Source organism: Alligator sinensis, unplaced genomic scaffold (genome assembly GCF_000455745.1).
Source record: "Alligator sinensis unplaced genomic scaffold, ASM45574v1 scaffold282_1, whole genome shotgun sequence".
NCBI lineage: Eukaryota > Metazoa > Chordata > Crocodylia > Alligatoridae > Alligator > Alligator sinensis.
The window spans coordinates 125,897-133,703 of record NW_005842380.1 but is presented as its reverse complement, the minus strand read 5'-3'; the positions used below and the strand labels follow the sequence as shown (position 1 = coordinate 133,703).

General features: G+C 61.6%; 1 protein-coding gene across 2 annotated transcripts in view; it reads right to left on the bottom strand.

Annotated features, from left to right (window-relative positions):
* The window catches only part of SDK2 (sidekick cell adhesion molecule 2), a 70,780-nt gene that overhangs the window by 41,340 nt on the left and 21,633 nt on the right, over positions 1–7,807 (bottom strand). The window lies entirely within an intron of this gene.

The following is a 7,807-nucleotide window of genomic DNA, read 5'->3' as shown; positions in this document are numbered from 1 at the left end:
TGCTGAACTCATTGCACCAAGAAGCAGAGACGGAGCCAGAGGGGGAAGACTTCCTGCAGCCACCTCCAAGCTGCCGGGGCCCGACCTCCCCCTGCCCACCATGGCTAAGCTGCTGGCTGTTCCCCAGCCACTAGGACCCTGCACTCAGGACCCCCCCCAGTTTCCTCCCAGCATAATCCCGCAGGCAAGCCAGGCTCTCAGCCCTGCCATCTAACGGGATCAGCATCTTTGTCCTGGCACTTTATTTACATAACGGGCATCGGGCACGGGCTGAGCCGCGCTGCGTGCATTAGAGGAGGGGGGCTCGTGCGAGCCGCAGCACTGCTCCGAGTGCCACCAAGGGACCAGGGGGGACGACTAATGGGGATGAAATCCCTCTTGATGGAAGGGGCGGGGAGGCACTAAGCCTCCAGGAACCGAGGGCTGTCAGCTGCTAACAACCAGACTGCTTGCAAGGGGCAACAGGGGGGTGAAAGCAGCAGTGGTAGGAGTAGGAACAGGTCTGAGGAGCAGGGCACGAGTCAGCCCCCCGTGCACCTCCCAGGGGTGCAGGATGTGGTGTGCAACTGTCCCCCGTCCCGGCTCTGGCCAGGCTCAGGTGACTGTTGCAGGCTGCTGGCTGGCTCCGGTGCAACGATGCCGCTGCATGTCTGGTTGCTCACGTCACGAGGCATTGATCCGGCTCGCTCCACACTGAGCCGCTCCTTGCAAGGACACCGCAGGCAGCACCGGCGCAGGGGCTCCTCCTGGGCTGCCCCATGCATGGGGGCAGAGGGGAAAGGACCTGAAGGGGCCCCTGAGGGCTGGGTCCTGGGCTGGGCCCCGGGAGGCTCTGTTGCAAATGTGAGCAAGTCCCTCTGGGCCTCAGTTTCCCATCCTGCCCTGTCTGCGAGCTTGCTGGGACTGGACCACTTTGTACAGAGCCTAGCACGATGGGGCCGGGATCTCCACTGAGCCCCTACAGGCCTCTGTGCAGCGCCGGGCATGTGCAAAGCAGGTAAGAAGCAGGAAAGACGGAGCATGACCCCCTGCCCTGGACACACACCCAGGGGAGCTCCCCGCCACGGCCAGCTTCTCCCTCCACCCCTCCCCGCCCCCAGACTCCTGGGCTCTGGTCCTGCTTTTGCTGCTGATGCACCCAGACATAACAGGCAGGTCCCGATCGCTTCCCGCACCACCCAAAAAAGCAGAATGGCCCTACAGGAGCTATGCCCCACAGCTGGCCCCCTCCTGGGGCACTGGTCCAGGGAAGGGTGTTGCCAGCTGTGCGGAGAGCCCCAGGGACTTGGGCAGCTGCAGGGCAGACCCCGAGCCAGATGGCACAGGTGATGCACCAGCTGAGAGATGCAGATGCAGGCTGAGTTGGGGGACGGGGTGGGTCCCTGAAAGTGGGCACCCAGCTCTGCACAGACATCGGGCGACCCAGCAGTGGCATGCAGCGCTGTTCAGATGCTCCCAAAGCCCCTTCGGGCTCCAGCAGCTGCAGGAGATGCTTCAGCCTGTTCCGCCTCGGGGCTGGGAGCTCTCGGCAGCTCCTTTCAAGGTCAAAGGCCAATCCCAAATGCATTAGCAGGCATCGGCTGAAAAGCAGCTTCCATTTGAGATGGGAAAACTTAGCAAGCCCGTTCCCCTGCGGCCGACGCAGAAAGGGAGCAGCCTCGAGGGCCGGACTCCTGGGTTCTTCCCCGGGTTTTGCTGCTGGGAGGTGCTAGGCCAGGGCAACGGGCTCCAGGGCCAGAGAGCGAAGCACAGCCTCGCAATAGGGTCAGAAGCACCACAACGGCCACGGTCAGCTTCACCAGCGCTGCCCACACCCCGCTCGGGCCAGACCTGGCCCGGGTGCTCTGCCCTTGGCAACCCCGCACCCAGTGCCCAGGACACTGCCAGACCTGCAACGGCAATGCAGGCCAGCAAGACAGCATGGGTGTGTGCATGTGTGTGTGTGGGTGGAAGGGGCAACATCTGTGTGCAGGGGAGTGTATATGTGTGTGTGTGTGTGTGTGTGCACATGCGCACGCATGCACAGGGTGTAGGTGTAGAGGACAGTGTGTGTAAGTGTGTGCATGCAGTGTGTGCACTCAAGGTATGTGTCTGTGCATGTGTGTAAAAGGATTCTGCATGTGTGTGTGGGTGCATGTGCAAGATGTGGGACTCTGAGTGCGCGTGCAGGGTGTGCGGGTGTGTATTAATGCATGGGGTGGGCGTGGGGGGGGGGTGTGTGCGTGTGTAGGGGTGTGCATGTGTCCACATAGGGGGTGGAGGTGCACAGCATGTGTGCTGGGTGGGTGTGGGGGGTCGTGTGCATGGGCTGGGTGTGAGTGCATGTGGGTAGGGGGCTGTGTGCATGCAGGGTGTGTGTGTGTAGGAGGTGTATATGCATGTAGCGGTTCATGTGTATCACACGTGCTCTCACAGGACCCCAGGACAATGAAAGCCTTGTGGGGCTGGGCCGCAGCCTGCCCAAGCCAGGCTCCTCCATCCCCGCGCTGCCTCCACCAGCCTGGCCCCCTTGGTGGCCCGTTCCCCACGGGAGCAGCAGGACGCCCACCCCCCACAGACAGCAGGACAGCAGCCAGGCTCTGGGGTGGGTGGGGGACACCAGGACCCTTTGTGCCTCAGTTTCCCCAGGACCTCAGCATGGCACTGCCCCCCCCCACCTGGCACAGGGCACTGCAGGCACCGGCTGTACCAGCTCCTGGGGGCTTAACGAGCTTAGCGGCGCTGCATCGCCACAGCTGTCAGGACGCCTCCGTTCTAGCCCTGCGTGACCTTGGGGGCAGGCTTCCCTGCCGCCTGCCTCAGTTTCCCTCTCTCTGTTTTAAAGACCAGTACTGTATTTATAAACGATCTGGATTCTGGTGTCAGAAGCGGACTGGCTAAGTTCTCTGACGACACCAAATTACGGAGAAGTGTGGTCACACTAGAGGACAGGCTGGCGATTCAGACCGACCTGGACAGGCTCGCAAGAAGGGGGGATCAAAACCTGATGACATTCAACACGGAGAAATGCAAGGTGCTCCACCTCGGGAGAAAAATCCCACATCGTGCTTATAGGCTCGGCAGTGCTACGCTCACTAGCGCCACGGCTGAACGAGACTCAGGGGTCACGACAGACCACGAGATGTACATGAGCCACCAATGCGATCCCGTAGCCAGCAAAGCAAATAAAGCTCGGTCTTGCATCTAGCCATGCATTTCAAGCAAGACCCAAGAAGTCATTCTCTTGCTTTATTCAGCCTTGGCGAGGCTGCAGCTGGAGTAGTGCATCCAGTTCTGGGCACCACAATTTAGGAAGGACATGGAGAAGCTCGAAAGAGTCCAGAAGAGAGCCACGTGTGTGATCAGAGAACAGGAGAGCAGGTCTTATGAAGAGAGGCTGCGAGCCATGGGACTCTTCAGCCTAGAGAAGCACAGGCTTGGGGGGACCTGGTGGCTGCCTACCAGTACATCGGGGGGGTGCATCAGGATCTGGGGGAACGCTTGTTCACCAACGCACCCCAAGAGAAGACACGGTCTACCGATCACAAACTGCTGGAAGACTGTTTTAGACTGCACATAAGGAAAAACTTCTTTACCATCCGCGTCCCCAGAGGCTGGAATAGGCTCCCCGGAGAAATGGTGCAAGCACCTACTCTGGACACGTTCACGAAGTGTTTGGATGATCTGACCCCAGCTGATTTCCTGCCCCTGGGGTGGGAGGCTGGACCCGATGATCTTGTGAGGTCCCTTCCAGCCCTAATGGCTATGAAATCTATGCTCTGATCTCCTCCCAATCACGGCTTAGTGTCAGGAGCACGAACCGGAGCTGCCCGCACAGTGCCCCGTGCCTGCCCTGTGCAAATCGACATGGATCGGATGGAGAAGCAGCTGGGGAGTGTGTGCGGGGCACTGGGGCCCTGCTCATGGCTCTACTGGTGCCTCTTGCCAGGCTCGGGGGGCAGGTGGGGGATACCCCCGGACGGCCAGGGCACCAAGAGCACCTGGGAGAAGGAGCCCAGAAGGGAAAAACCCTGCACAGAACCGCACCCGCGGGTCCCCGAGACCTGCCAGGATGCGGCCGCCTGCTTGGAGCATCGGGAGCCATAGGGCCTACGTGTGCATATGTGCACATGCGTGTGCACCTCGGTCTAGCCCCAGGGGCCCACAGCCAAGACAAGCCCTATAAGCTGGGTTGCTCCTGCCAGCGGCTGAGCCCCAAGGATCAGCTCCTTGTCATCAGAGAGCTTCCAAAATCCAAGGGAGGAAGATGGAGGCTGACGACATCCGGCCTGATTTCAAGCTGCGCGTGGCACAGCCCTCGGCCATCACGGTGCCTCTGGCACAACCAACCACCTATGCAAGGGATGGGGGTCAGCGGGGCAGCATCCTGCCCCATGCCAAGGGGTGACACGCAGCAGGGTGGGCACGGGGCGGGTGCAACAAGCAGCCTGGGCAGTCGTCTCCTCCGGGTCGTCCTGATGACACGTGGTGACTGCAGCTGAGAGCAAGCAATGGGATGGGGCTGGAGGGGAAAGGGGCTGCCCCAGCTTAATGAGCTGGCCTGAGATTCAAAGGCCTGGGGGGGGGTCTCATCCTTACTGGGCCGCTGCCTCCCAGTACGGGACTTGCAACCTGTGCCCCTGCCTCAGTTTCCCCAGCTGCAACATGACCTGCATCCCTGAACACAACTGTCCAACCGTGTTGTGGGGTGGGGACGCTCCAGGTATGCCAGCTTGCTACAGCCCTGGGACACGCTCTCCTTGGGAGACAAGGCTGCACAGCCAGGGGAGAGTCTCTCTCCCAAGCGCCCAGGCAAGCTCCTGGCAGCTAGGAAATGAAGTCGGGAAGGAGCAATGAGCCCCCCGTCCCCAGCCCAGGGCTCCCTTCCCAGTCATGGCTCCATGTAGATATGCAAGGGCGGCGGTGAATGCACCCAGGGCACGCAGCGAATGCACCCAGGATGGCAGGGCAGGACCCACCCCTGCCAAAAACCGGTGCTATCCACCTGGCTTTCCAGTAGTCGCTGCTGGCAGTGGGGATTGGGGGTCAGCCCAAACAGGGACCCTCCCTCCATGCTGTCCCAGCCCACCGCTGTGCTGGGGAGAGGACAGGGCATGAAAATCCCTGACCCCCCTGCACCTCCCAGACAGCCCAGAGCCGCTCCCCAGGGTCCGCAAGTCCTGGCAAGGCCGCTCCTCTGGCCTCCTGCCACCCCCAACTCCCCCTCCCGGTCCGGGGGTCGCGGTGCTCAATCTTCCCGGCATCCAAGTACCGCCGGAGCCGCGCGGCACGCAAAGAGATTAAAAAACAATAAAGAGCCAGCGCAGCCCTCCGCTATAATTACCCGCCTTTAGCCGCCAGCACAGGCAGGGGAGAGGGAGAGAGAGAGAGAGGCAGGGAAGGAAAGAAACCCACTAAAATTTTAATAGGAACCACTGCATTTAATTTAACGACACATTTTTTCAATTACCAGAATAATTGTTTTATTCATAAAACGAGTTTCAATAAAGAGGGTAATTTTCCTTTGTTTTTATTATTCATTTGTGTAACATATTCGAGGCGCGATTCCCCAGCGCCGAGGCAGCTTGGAGCAGAGGCGGCGTGCATCTGGATAAACAGGCAGCGTGTGCGTGCGTGCGTGCGTACACGTGTGCATACGCATGTGTGTGTGGGGTGGGGGGAGCTGGTGTGAGCTTGCACATGCACAGACCTGCCTGGGAGATAGAGGGTTAACCCTCATTTCGGTAGGCCCCAACTGGGCCCATGTAAATACAGCGGCCACGGCCACGAGTGCGGGTGCAACTGGGCTCGTGCACACGCATGTACCCCTCCCAGCAAAGGGAAACACTGGCCGGCCCCTTTGCTCCCTTCCCTCCTGCTGGAGCGGCCGGGGTCCACGCTGCTCGCTATGAGATGACCCAGTAGCCTGCAGGCTCCCCATCTCCGTGCCTGCACGTGGCCGGCCCTGCATTGCTCCATGCCATCCGTGTCTCAGAAGGCGCTATCTGACCCATTTCACAGATAGGAAAAACTGAGGCCACCTGCCAGCATCCTAGATGCTGCACCACCCCTTCTCTGGGGGAGACCGGGCCGGGCAGAAGGCTACAGCACGACCCAGAGATATACACCCTCGTGCTTCAGGGCAGGAGCCCACCAGCCACGGCAAGGGGTCAGGAAGAACCTGCGCCACGTAGGCAGGTGATCCCAAAGCTCTCCACGGCAAGCCACGGGACTGCACACAGGAGCCAGGATACGGCAGGGGTGGGTGAATGGGAGGACATCCACCCAAGCCCACCCATCCAGGGCAGCCTGGCCCCGCAGCAGACGGCTCCAAGCCAAGGTCAGCCCCGCTGAATGCGCTGGTGCCCAGAGACCCGGGCGGCTCCGGCGGTAGCGGGGAGATAAGGCGCGCACAAAGGCAGGGGCCTGGAGCCCGTCCAGCTGCGTCCTCGCCCCGGGGCGACGGAGCTGTGCGCAGCGGACGGCTTGTCGAGCAGTTAGGAGGCATGAATTTTTCAGCGGCTGTTGGGAAAAGTAATTGCTCCAATTAAAAGGCACGCGGCCCAGTGGGGTGGGGGGCAAGCCCCTGCCGTGCCAGCTACTCCCATGCCGGCGCCCGCAGCCTGGACCCCCACCACCCCTACACGGGGTAACTGGGGCAGGAAGCCCAGCCTACCCCAGCCCTGGGGGCACCCTCCAGTCCCTGGAGCTGCCCCCCCGCGGCATGGCCGACGCCTGAGCCCCAACCCGCTCGCCGCACGAATGACCTCCACTCCCGGGCTCCTCGCGCCCGTGCCCATCTGCTGCGACGGCTGTTCCCAGAGGCTCCGGCCTCATTTGTCACGGCGGTGTCAGGGCTGGCGCGCTGCCCCGCAACCCTAACTGGGTTATTTTAGACATGTGTCTCCTATTGATTTATTGAGTCTTCCGCAGTGATTTGCTGTCGGCCTCAAACTTGGGGAAAGACGGAGGGAGGGAGAGGAAAAGCAAGGAGGGGAAGGGGGGAGAAGGAAAAAAAAAACCCCAAAAGCTCTTTCCTGGGAAATTTAAAGCGCCCCGCGTAGCACCCAAACCCACCGCCCCGATGCCCCTGAGCTCCCCCGCGCAGCCCCTGTTGCCTCCCTGAGGCCTGTTTTGGGCTGGATGTGCCCCCAAGGAGCACTTACACCACCGCAGCCCCATCGACAGTGGCCACGTGGGAGCCAGACCCGTGGCCCCAGAGTTTGACCCCCAAATCCTGCCCTTTGGCAGCATCGTGCTGTGCCTGGCTGGCCTGAGCCATATGTGCCCAGAGGGCTTTCGTGGCCAGGAGCCACTGCCTTGAGGCTTGGAGGGATGCTGCCGCACACCACGACCGTCAGGCCCAGGCAGGGCAGCCCAGCTGTGGCACGGGGTGAAACTGGGCTGGGAAGGGAAGCAAAGGTTTGTCTCCGATGCCTTCCTCTCCCCCCATCCCTTGCTCCCCTCCCATCCGGCGCGCTCGCACGAAACGCCCCAGGCCACACTCTCACCTCGGCAAATATTTGCTGAAGACGGAGCCGTGGCTGGAGGGAAAGCGCTCGTCTCATTTCTATGCGTCTGTGCGAACGGGAACATGAAAGGCAAGAGCGCGGCGGAGCTGGCGCCCGGGCCCGTCGGGACCAGGCTTTACACAGAGCCGGGGCTCGGCGGTGGGGGATCCACACGGGATCAAGCAACCTGCACGCTGGCTCCGGGGGGGTTGCAACGAGGATACCGGCATCCTTTTGCATGGCCACGTGCAGGGCCAGGGAAGGAGCACGGGGGGCTGCTCCCCCTTTGCAGGAGGAGGGAGCAGGGCTGCAGTCTG